A 12,809-nucleotide genomic window follows, 5' to 3' on the forward strand; every position below is an offset into this window, starting at 1 on the left:
ATTTTGCTGAAATGGTTTTGGGGGGGCATGTCCCATTTAGGAAGCCCCTATGGTGCCAGAACAGCAAAAAAAAACACATGGCATAGTATTTTGGAAACTACACCCCTCAAGGAACGTAACAAGGGGTACAGTGAGCCTTAACACCCCACAGGTGTTTGACGACTTTGGATGTGTAAATGAATTATTTTTATTTTTTTTACAAAAATGCTGTTTTTCTCAAAATTTTACATTTTTACAAGGTGTAATAGAAGAAAATGTCCCCCAAAATGTGTAACCCCATCTCTTCTGAGTATGGAAGTACCCCATGTGTGGATGTCAAGGGCTCTGCTGGTGCACTACAATGCTTAGAAGAGAAGGAGTCACATTTAGTGCCAGAACAGCAAAAAAATAAATAAATAAATAAATTGTAAATACATTTCTTTGGAGTAAGGACATACCTCATATCAGGGCGTAGATCGGTTCTGCTCACTGGTCACGGAGGAACAGGAGGGCAGTCAGGGGCCTGGAGCTTCTAGACAGCTGCCTATGGAGCCAGAACAGTGGGACCCCCCCTCAAGGGGCATTATATGGGGTACACTAATAACTAACAAGGGGTACAGTGGGACATAAAATTATAAAATAGGTTATGTTCCCAGAATGATGACCCAGAGCATAGCCAAAACTAAAAAAAATATGCCCACCCCAAACCCTATGCTCTGAGTCATCATTCTGGGAATGGTGTGTGTGTGGCCATCCCTAACCTGTTGCCTCAAATGCGCACCCGCTCAGGTGGAGAGAGAGTGCTGCGCATTTGAGGCAACATAAAAAGTCCCCGATGATAGTGACTCAGTGACCCATGACCCATTTTTGGAAAAAATACCCCCTGAGGTCTTATCAGTTTATTTTTTTATTTTTTTATGAAATAGTTTTTTTGGGCAATTTAGTGGTTTTATGGGGTTAAAATTTGGAATGTACTCTGGACTTGGTACATTGGGGTCAAATTATGGAAAATTTAAATGAAGAGGGAAAATTTAGTACTCCATGGAAGTGTGATACTCCCTGAAGCAGTCCTTAATGCAGAGGCCCAGATGATCAGGGCAAGTGTCACATTGAGTGGTGGTATCCTTCCATATCCCCCTCCTGTTACACACTCTGCATCTTTTCTGGGATCGTCCCTTCTTTCCAGTGTGGGGGACCTCACCTGGAAAGTGTTGGCCGGGGACGATCCTGGCATCTATTACTCCAGTTCCTTGGGAAGTCCGGCCTGCTCTTTCCCGGTCAGCAAAGATCAGGACCTTTAGGACTTCTTCTTGGAACTGGAGGAATGTCCCTGTGTTGCCAGCGTTCTGGTACAGCACAAAAGAGTTGTACATGGCAACCTGTACCATGTAGACCGCAACTTTTTTGTACCATACCCGTGTTTTCCGCATGGCCATGAATGGCTTGAGGACTTGATCTGAGAGATCAACTCCCCCCATATACTGATTGTAGTCCAGAATACAATCAGGCTTGGGGACCGTTGTTGTGGTACCTCGCACAGGGACAGGGGTGCTGCCGTTACCATGAATAATGGTCAGCATAAGGACATCCCTCTTATCCTTATACTTGACCAGCAACAGGTTATCATGGGTCAGGGCACGGGACTCACCCTTGGGGATAGGCGTCTGGACCAAATTTAGAGGGAGGCCTCTCTGGTTTCTCCGCACGGTCCCACAAGCGGACGTGGATCTGGCGGCAAGGGATGTGAAGAGAGGGATGCTGGTATAAAAGTTGTCCACGTACACGTGGTAACCCTTATCCAGCAATGGGTACATAAGGTCCCAAACGATTTTCCCGCTAACGCCCAGAGTGGGGGAACAATCTGGGGGTTCAATACAGGAATCTCGTCCCTCATACACCCTAAACTTGTAAGTTTACCCGTAGGTACTCTCGCAGAGTTTATAGAGCTTCACGCCATATCGCGCCCGCTTCGAGGGAATATACTGGCGGAAGATGAGTCTCCCCTTAAAAATGATAAGAGACTCATCAACCGAGAGCTCCCTAAGCGGTACGTAGGCCTCCAAAAATTTGGCCCCAAAGTGATTGATGACCGGCCTCACTTTGTAAAGCCGGTCATGGGCGGGATCACCTCGGGGTGGACATGCCTCATTATCTGCATAATGAAGGCATTTCCAAATAGCCTTGAACCGCTTACGTGTCATGGCCATACTGTACAGCGGGGTCTGGTATAGGATGTCCCCGCTCCAGTACTGCCTGACACTTGGCTTTTTGACCAGGCCCATATGCAGCAAGAGGCCCCAAAATGTCCTCATTTCTGCTGCACTGACGGCGTACCATTCATTGGACCTGGCCAAAAAAGAATCTGGGTGGTGGGCGATGAACTGCCTGGCGTACAGATTCGTCTGCTCCACCATTAGATTGACCAGACTGTCACTGAAAAAATAACTGAAATAATCAAATTCAGTGAACCCAGCCGTGTCAATCCGGATTCCGGAGTCGCCAACAAACTCTGGAATCCGTGGCTGATAACCCTCTGGGGGTCTCCAGACAGGTTCACCGGAAGGGAGCTCCGGTAAATTCGCCTGGGGGGGGTCGGACTCCTAGTACGAGCGGCATCACCACTCGCACTAGTGCCAGCCACTGGGGCACTTTCATGGGGGGTGCGTGGCCTCGCCTGGCGGCGTCTCCGCCGCCGTGCAGGGGGCTCATCATCACTACTAGATGATGAGGAGGACAATGAAGAACACAGGAATGTTGGATCTTCCTCGTCCTCGCTGGCAGATTCGGATTCGGAGGCAAGAAAAGCGTATGCCTCCGCTACCGAAAATACCCGGCGAGCCATCGCCTTTTATCTACAGTGGAGCAGGGGGGGGGGGGGTGGTGGTGGTTGGGGGGGTTTGGGTGTGGTGGGGGGGGGGGGCGGGGGAGTGTGTAGTGAGTGCTTGGTGTAACTATGTATAACGGTGTGTGATTAGTAATCACACACCGTTATGTGAGCAAAAAACAAACAAACGATGCGGCCCAAAAAAAGGGGGGGCAAATCGCAGCACCCTGAACCCCTAATAGGGCCCGGGTCATGCTAAAAAGATGAGGCGTATACTCTTGAGCCCTATTAGGGGGTCAGGGGGGGGGGGGTTATTTTTGTAACTTTTTTTTTTTTTAACTTTATTTACATGGATTTCCCTACTTTTCCCTCTGTTGATTCTGTCCCTGATCTAGGGAGTCTTCGGGTCTCCTGAGGCGATCCAATGGGGCAGAGGGGGGGTCCCTGGCTCCTCTTGCAGCTCTGACTGCTGACTGAACCCAGCTAACGGTCAGCGCTGCAGAGGATGCCGTTTAACCCCTCCCCTGCCGGCTGCTATTGGCTGGACGATCGTCCAGCCAATAGCAGCTCTCCTGAGGGCGTGGCGAAATCGCCACCTCCCCATAGATACAGTAGGTGATAGGGGGTGTATTCTACACCCCCGATCACCTTGTATCTCCGGTTCATCGGGTCACACGTGACCCATAAGACCCGGAATTGCGCAAATCGCAAGTGCGATTTCACTTGCGATTTGCACCGATCGCCGACATGGGGTGGTCTGATGACCCCTCTCGGCATTTGCGGGGGGTGCCTGCTGATTGATATCAGCAGTCACCCCAGTCCGATCCCTGCCCGGTGCGCGGCAGGGAACGGAATTCCCACGGGCGTACCTGTACACCCTGGGTCCTTAAGACCCAGGTACAGAAGGCGTATACATACCCCCTAGGTCCTGTACGAGTTAAAGGGGTATCCCATGAAAAAAAAAATAATAATATTTAATATTAACTGGCTCCAGAAAGTTAAACAGATTTGTAAATTACTTCTATTAAAAAAATCTTAATCCTTCCAGTACTTATTAGCTGCTAAAGTTGTTCTTTTCTGTCTTACCACAGTGCTCTCTGCTGACACCTCTGTCTGTCTCATGAATTGTCCAGAGTAGCAGCAAATCCCCATAGCAAACCTCTCCTGCTCTGGACAGTTCCTGAGATGGACAGAGATGTCAGCAGAGAGCACTTTGGTCAGACAGAAAAGAACAACTCTTCTTCAGCTGATAAGTACTGGAAGTAATTTACAGATCTGTTTAACTTTCTGGAGTCAGTTGATATGAAGAAAAAAAAATGTAGACCATGTAGACTTAAAGGGGTACTCCGCCCCTAGACATCTTATCCCCTATCCAAAGGATCGGGGATAAGATGTCAGATCGCCGGGGTCCCGCTGCTGGCGACCTCCGGGAGTGCCGCTGCAGCAGGGTGCTATCATTACTGCACAGAGTGAGTTCTCTCTGCACGTAATGACGGACAATACAGGGGCCGGAGCAACGTTACGTCATGACTTCGCCCCTCGTGACGTCACAGCCCACCCCCTCAATACGAGTCTACGGGAGGGGGCGTGGTGGTCGTCACGCCCCTGCCATAGACTTGCATTAAGGGGTCATGAGGGGCATCCATGATGTCATGAGGGGAGGAACCATGACGTCACGCTGCTCCGTCCCCGAACTCGCTCTGTGCAGTAATGGTAGCGGGCTGCCGCAGCTGCAATCCCGGGGGTCCTCAGCAGCGGGACCGCGGCGATCTGACATCTTATCCCCTATCCTTTGGATAGGGGATAAGATGTCTAGGGGCGAAGTACCCCTTTAAAAGGGTACTCTGCTGCTTATCATTTGGGACAAACTGTTCCGAACGCTGGAGCCGACGCCGGGAGCTCGTGATGTCATGGCCCTGCCCCCTTAATGCAAGTATATGGAAGGGGGCATGACGGCTGCCACGCCCCCCTTCCATAGACTTGCATTGAGGGGGCGGGATGTCATGAGGGGGTGGGTCTATGACGTCACAAGCTCCTGGTGCCAGCTCCAGCGTTCGGAACAGTTTCTCCCAAACGATAAGCAGCGGAGTACCCCTTTAAGTCTATATGATATCCAGGTTTGGTTCCACGTGATACTAGTAGGCCTAGACAACTAACTAAACAACAACTCTTCTTAGAGACTTTAACTGCAAATCCAAGACTCTGAATCTGAAGGGATAACAATGTCAAGGGCCCTTTAGCTGTCAGTGCCTTGGTGGACCTCCATTCAGGCCAGACCACCTAACTGTTGCTGAAAGCCAACCGGGGGTATTATCTCAAGTGCTCTCAGAGATCCCCCATCTCAGGAACTACCATAATTCAACTGACCACACCGACTCTACACAGGTTAACCCAGCTCCCATCGGCCATCACATGTACTGTAGTGTCCCAGCACCAATGGCTGTCTTGTGGCTTCGGACTGCTTTGGGCAGCCTTGTAGCACATGTGTTGTGCCCACTGAGAGACTGATCTTGGCGTTAATTATATTTTGCACTATATTGAGAAATTAATATATTTATGATTATCTTATTGTTATTATTCTGATATATTGTAAATGTGTTATTGTACCCTTAAAAGAGGAGCTGTGCAAACCCCATGTGACCCTGTCTGCCAATGGGAACCCCTAAATTTTGACCCATATAGTGTAGTAGGGGACTAGTTTCCCAAGGTCAGTTCAGAGTTGTTCCTGTAAGAGCTCAGTCTGAGCAACAGTGTGGTTAGGGTGTGTTGTGTGTAGAGGCCTCTGTGGAAGGCCCGGATCAAATTTATTCAATCCCGTCATTCTGCAAGGATCACCTACACGATGGGAGTTCATGCCCTGGCGGGGAAGGCTACGTGATCTTGACAGAACCCTATCTATCAGGATTAATCTACCTGTCTTTCAAGTCAGTATCAATTCATTTGGTGAAAGCACCACAAATCCCAGCAAGGAAACAGGGCTCACAAGGGGTTATGCTGCATCCTCTCACTCTGCACCATACTGTCTGTGTTATACCATCTGCACCCTGCTCAGTAAAGACAGTTATCGGTTACCTGACATCGGTGTGTTCCTTTACTCCCCGAGTCTGGCCCAGGAGAAGCTGTCTCCAATGTCAGACCGTGTATAGGATAACGGTGCCCTGGCGTCACGAAGTGATAAGGTATTTCTCCTAACACCCTGTGGCTACCACAGTACCACTTATTGGAGCTTTTTAAAGGACATCTGCAGCGCTGGTACTTAAAAGACCTTTCCAAAGATACCTCATTTGTCCAAAACGGTCCAGCCGTTCTCTGGTAATTGCCACCCAAAGCAGTAAGCAGCCATGTCATAAAGACTACATTTCCCATGACCCCTGCGCCTGCTTCCTGTGAGCTTCTGCTCTCCCCCCCCTCCTCTCCCCCCAAGAAAATTATAATAAATTATAATAAAGTGACGCCCACAGCTCCTTTCCTTGTGGTTATCCCCTCCGATCCTCACCACATGTTCTCCCCTGTCCAATAGGAGAGCCAGCTGCGGCTGCCTGGAAAACAGCTTACACAGCTAAAATGTACAGTGTGGAGTTGCAGGGGTGCCTCCAGCTGTTGCAGAACTACAATTTCCAGCATGTCTGGACAGCGAACGGCTGTCAGGGCATGCTGGGAGTTGTAGTTTTGAAACAGCTGGACGTGCACTGGTTAGGAAACACTGGTATAGATTATGGTGCAACATTTAGGGACTGAGGACAGGGGACAATGTGGACTTATGGACCTCTCAGTAGCAGTGACCCACAGGAATGCTATGCTTTCTCTCAGCAGCACACTGCTGTAAACTTTATTCCAAGAGGCCAGTGAGAAAAGGGACACACAGTACAATAGCTAACATGGTTGTGAGAGGCAGGCACATAAAGGGTTACTGCCTTCACTGACAGCAGCACACTTTAGCACCCGGGCAGATGTCACCATGGAGATCGAGGGGAGAGGAGGGGGGAGCCGGCCATGCTGAAGCTGATTGCAGACACAGGCTCTGTTTCTGCTCACATCCAAACGGCTCAGCTCACAGCCCTGAAACTCCACTACTGTGCGCTCAGCCAATTTGAGCAGAGCACATAACAGCCTAATGAATATGTATGAGGTTGGAGGAGCTGCAGGGGGAGTGAAGGATCCTGGGAGTTTGTGACGTAGCGTCGACCGTCGACAGCCCCATAGGGAATAACAGGTACACGCTACTCACATTAGAGCCCCAGGCAGCAACTTCCTATGACAGCAAAGCAGCTAAACTGTGCAGAAAAGGTAATGGAGCACAATTAGTAAGTTGCATAACTTCTTATTTAATGAGATTAGAGCACTACTTCATTAGCACTGCAGTTGTCCTTTAAGCTATGTCCCTACATACAGTGGATGATGTTACTGTGTTTAAGTAAAGTTACCTAAAGCCCCAGTGTTTTGGTTTTCGTCTGCATGTAAACAATCTGTTTCAACTTGGACTAAGTTGATAGGGGATAATCACTGGACAACCCCTTTAATGCGAAGAGTAATCCTGTTCCACCCCTATTCCCAGGATAGGAAGCACAAAACCAAGATTCTAGATGTAAGTGTGAGATAAGACTCCTGCTGGATGGATAAACAAAGAGGGAGCATTTGGTGGAGACAAATTCTGCAGACCCAATCACAATGGAGAACTAGGTACGTTATCCAATGGACCAGGCCTAGTTAGCGACAGTCAACGTCTGGGAATTATCCTTTGAAAACCCCAGCAGAGTCGTCTTAGAGCAAAGTCCATAACCGTATATGAAAAATGCTTCTTTCACAATGCTTCATTCACAATGGACCACACCCATGAAGACCCTTCACAGTTTGCTCAGATAAATAGGACATAACTTATACATATAAGGAAATAAGCTAGAGCAATACCCAAGCCAGTCTATATCCTGTGAAAACATATATAAAGTCCAGGTGCATGGAAAGCACTGGAGTAGACAAGGGGATTTACCAAAGTAAGGCTAGGTTCACCCGGCCGTTGTCTCCAGTCCCACTATTCTCCTGTCTTTGCTGCTAAAAGGACCATAATAACAAACGGATGCAAACTGATGCAAAGGGAGGTCATCATGTGGCATCCTGTTGTATCAGTCTTTAATCCATTTGTACCCTTTCATTGTCCATTTTTATTTTTGTCTGGTTGCTCACACCTCTTCTGAGCATGCTCAGAAGTTATGACGGATTGAAAACGGATTGGAAAATACGGATGACATTAAAGGGGTGCTCCGCCCCTAGACATCTTATTCCCTATCCAAAGGATAGGGGATAAGATGTCTGATCGTGGGGGTCCTGCAGCTGGGAACTCCCACGATCTCTGCTGCGGCACCGCAATCATCTGGTGTCACGGCCATGCCCCCTGTGACATCGTAGCCAGGCCCCCTCGTGACGTCACCTGCTACGGCTACGGCACCTGAGGCTCATGACGTCACATACACACCCCCTCATGACATCACTGTCACACCTCCTCAATGCAAATCTATGGGAGGGGCATGGCGAATGCCATGCCCCCTCCCATAGACTTGCATTGAGGGGGAGGGCGTGACGTCACGAGGGGGCAACAGGGAGATCGTGAAGGGTACCAACGGCGGGGCCCTCACGATCAGACATCTTATGCCCTATACTTTGGATAGGGAATAAGATATCTAGCTGCGGAGTACCCCCTTTAAGGCTCATTCATTTGCCATAGACTTAAATGTTACAGTTCATATATCTGTTTCTAATCTGTTATATTTGATGGAGAAAAAAATTCTGCATGCGACGTCTCTGCTAAAAATAACGGGATAGGAACCAAACGAGTGCAAACGGTTGACAAAGGACTGTAAAAATAAATCCTATTGACATCAATGGGATCTATTTACAGCCATTTGCAAAAGGCTCTAACGGATTTGAGAAGGGGCATGAATTAACGGGGACTGACGGTAACGTGAACGAGCCCTAAAGCTACAAGTACAAGCATAACTCAATTAAATATCCACAAGTCTGCATACATTGTTACCAATGTATTTGCACTGTATTTAAAGGGGTTCTCCGGTGCTTTAGACATCTTATCTCCTATCCAAAGGATAGGGGATAAGATGCCCGATCGCGGGAGTCCCGCCGCTGGGGGACACCCGGGATCTTGCATGCGGCACCCTGTTTGTAATCAGTCTCCAGAGCGTGTTCGCTCCGGGTCTGATTACCGGCGACCACAAGGCCGGCGGCGTGTGACGTTATGCCTCCGCCCCTGTGTGACGTCAGGCTCCGCCCCGCAATGCAAGCCTACCGTAGGCTTGCATTGAGGGGCGGAGCGTGACGTCACACACAGGGGCGGAGGCATTACGTCACACGCCGCTGGCCTTGTGGTCGTCGGTAATCAGACCCGGAGCGAACACGCTCTGGGGACTGATTACAAACGGGGTGCCGCGTGCAAGATCATGGGGGTCCCCAGCGGCGGGACTCCGGCAATCAGGCATCTTATCCCCTATCCTTTGGATAGGGGATAAGATGTCTAAGCACCGGAGAACCCCTTTAACTGCTAAGGAAGAAAGTAAAGTACCAAGTAGTTGACAGATTACATCAACACAGCCTACCATGCTTGCAGTAGCACCTGTGCAGGGATCTTATTAAGAGGAAAAAAAAGGGCCCAAAAAAGTTTATTTACTAGGGTACCCATGCCTGAAACTTTGAGTAGCACTATTTCTTTGTCTGTAGGGTCACCCTGCTTTAGTGGGAACTATTAGAGGTGAGTATATAGACAGAAAGGGGTGCATAGGAGACTTGTCGGCTCTTCTGGGAAATAGATAGATCTTATTTTTTTCTGAAGTCTACCAGAGATTTTGGGAGAGTTGTCAAGTTTGGATATTGTCAGAACCTGTAGGGTTAATCTGCCCTGAGAGTTTTATTTTCTATGGTTGCTGGGACTACGCCTCTGTGCTTCTGGGTGTGGTTCTGTTTGTGGCCAATTGGAGTCCTCCTGTTACTTGCAAAGGCATTATAAGGAGGTCTTTTCCAGTCATTCCTTGCCTGTGAAAGTTCTTGTAACTAACCTAGCAACCTCTGTACTGTTCTGGTTCTGTGATTCTTGGCTCGGCTTTTGACTTTCCTTTGACACTCAGCTATTGTACTTCATTCCTTCCTGGCTTGTTTACTGCATATTATTGTGTGTGCGTGTTTAGGTTATTTCTGTTAGTTTTTGTGCCTCCAGCTGTTCTTGGCCTTTGTCAGTTTTTTGTAGTTTATTATTTTGACTACTGACTCCCATCACTTATATAGGAAGGGACCGTCACCGTATTTGTGGACCCGCTTATTAGGGCGGGTACGCAAGTAGGCAGTGACAGAGGGAGTGGGGCTTCAGGGCTGCACTCTATCACTACCCAATGTGACAGATATTTTGCCTTATCTGAGACAATTGTGACATCTTGCGCTCCGGGCCGCACGTCCCGGCCATGAGCGCATTGTCCCCTCTCCTCCTCTGGCCCGCGGGACTAGGATTCGCACTGCGGGAAGAGCCCGCATGCGATTCCCAGCCTGTCACTCACCTCTGTCCCCTGCTCTTTCCTCACAACTCTGGCGCATATGTCCCCGCCTCCTAGGGAGCTCTCAGATTTAAGTGGCCAGTGCGCCCGTAATTATGTTTTGCACCTGCACGTTAATTATAAGTTTCTGCTCCTCCCCCCTTTGTTTGCCTTTGTGCCTGAGAGAAAGCTGTATTCCGTGTTTCCTTGCCGTGTACCAGACCTTGCATTCTGTGACCTGACTGTGATTCCAGCCGCCTACATATTGACCTTCTGCTACCCTACTGACTACGCTCCTGTGCCACCAGCCCTGACCTACCGCTAGCCTGACTTTGTCTTGCCTCATCCTTTCTGTTCCATGCTTCACCTCAGCCGCCTGTGTGGTCGAGTCGTGCCAGGGGTAGCGACCTGGGTGCCGCCTGCCACAGCAAGTCCATCACACTTTGCGGCGGGCTCTGGTGAAAACCTTAGACTCCGCTCCCTGGTACGGCCCGCGTCATCTGCCACACAGGTCCAGCGGATCCACTACATCTCCAGCTCCAGACCACCGTGGTATCACGGATCTATCTACTGAATGCCAGTCGGCTGCGGTGAGTCTTACAACAATTGTGCCTTTTTTTAACCCAATAACATAATAAGTACAGTAGAAGATATTCCTGGAGCAGATATCTTCCTGGTAGTAAAATACTTCTGCTCGAGATTTATATTGGTTCAAACAGTAAACTAATTTAGTGGTAATCAGGGTGCTGCTTCCTCAGACTTAAGGACTTATGACAAAAAACAGGGTTCAACAGATCAGTGTTATTTGTCATATGTCCTTAAATGGGCACTGTCAGATTCAAAAACTGTTTATATGTTGTAAATCTGGACAACTGGATACTTAAAAAGAAAAAAAAAATGTTAACTCCTTTTTATTGAAATGATGGCTAATATAAAAGACCACTAGGGGTCCCCATACCATCCAAAACACAATTCTGTCCATCTGCAGCATCATCTTTGTCCCAGCTGAAGCACAGACTGGGACAAAGTTCAGTAAGTGAGGGGGCAGGACTAGTCCTCCTCTGTGCTCACTCCTGTCCTATCAGACTGCATGAAAGCATAGAGGGTTACTGAACAACCTGCAGTGATTAGATGAAGAGACGCACAGCAAACTCAGGGAGGAAGTGAATACATGGTGAGTGAGGGTGGGCTCAGTGCTTGCCTCCAACATGCCCTTTCCTGAGCAGTAGATGTGAGAATGAGTGAGCAGCAGATCAGAGGGATTTGTGAGCCAAAAACAGAAGCTAGACACATAAAAAGTACATGTAAAGCATGTGCATGACCTAGTGAGTAACATATAGAAGCCTTATTTATATGATATGACAGGTACACTTTAAGTCTGAGGAAGGAGTACCCTGAACGCCCAGAAATGCGTTACTGTTTGGACCAATAAAATGCTTGAAAGCATTTTTCTACCGAGAAGGTATCTGTTCCAGGAATATATTCCAAGTTTGCCTGCACTTTCTATTGGGCAGCAGTGCTAAATACTCAGCTGCATCCTCCCTGATATGCCCAATTCATCAGAGCCCTATTGTGGATTTAGACATGTGCTAGAGTTGCCCTAAAACAAGTGCCTGTCTAACTGTATGAAACAGTGTGATGAGCTGTGTGCCAATACAGCTACTTTTTCACCCTATGAGACAATCTGCTCTTGTGTTTTATATGTAATTTTAAAGGGGTACTCCGCTGGAAAACAGATTTTTTTTAAATCAACTGGTGCCAGAAAGATATACAGATTTGTTAATTACTTCTATTTATCTTATCATCTTAATCCTTCCAGTACTTATCAGATGCTATATGCTCCAGAGGAAGTTGTGTATTTCTTTCCAATCTGACCACAGTGCTCTCTGCTGACACCTCTGTCCATGTCAGGAACTGTCCAGAGCAGGAGAGCTTAGCAATGGAGATTTGCGCCAGGGGCGGACATATCGCCTGTGCAGCAGGTTCAGCTGCACAGGGGCCCAGCGTGTGAGGGGGCCCGCCCTTACACGCTGGGCCGGTCCTACCATCGGACCCAGTGCACAGGGCCACCATCAGTGGGTAAACCCATACACTTGTATGGGGCCCGGAGTTTCAGGGAGGCCCGGACGTCCCTGTACTTTTTTTTTCCGGCTAGTCAGTGAGTGACTGCGACTGTCACTCACTGACTCCTGGCTGGGAACCTGTCAGAACTATGACTGGGCCTCATAGTCTGGGGGGCCCGCAGGACTATGAGGCCCGCTCTTTCTAGGGCGCAGGCCCCTTAAGAAGTACGGCAGGGCTGGACAGGCCAGGGGCTGATGGGAGTCGACATGCCCCGCGCAGGCACGCACGTCTACTCCAGTCACCTGACCTGTCCCGGCGCGATCTTCAGTCCAGCAGCCTCCCGACGGATCCTCCCCGTGCAGTGGAACACTGTGACAGGAGCAGCTGCACCGAACCCCGGCAGGGTAAGTGAACGG

This window comes from Hyla sarda, chromosome 2, assembly GCF_029499605.1.
Source record: "Hyla sarda isolate aHylSar1 chromosome 2, aHylSar1.hap1, whole genome shotgun sequence".
Classification (NCBI taxonomy): domain Eukaryota; kingdom Metazoa; phylum Chordata; class Amphibia; order Anura; family Hylidae; genus Hyla; species Hyla sarda.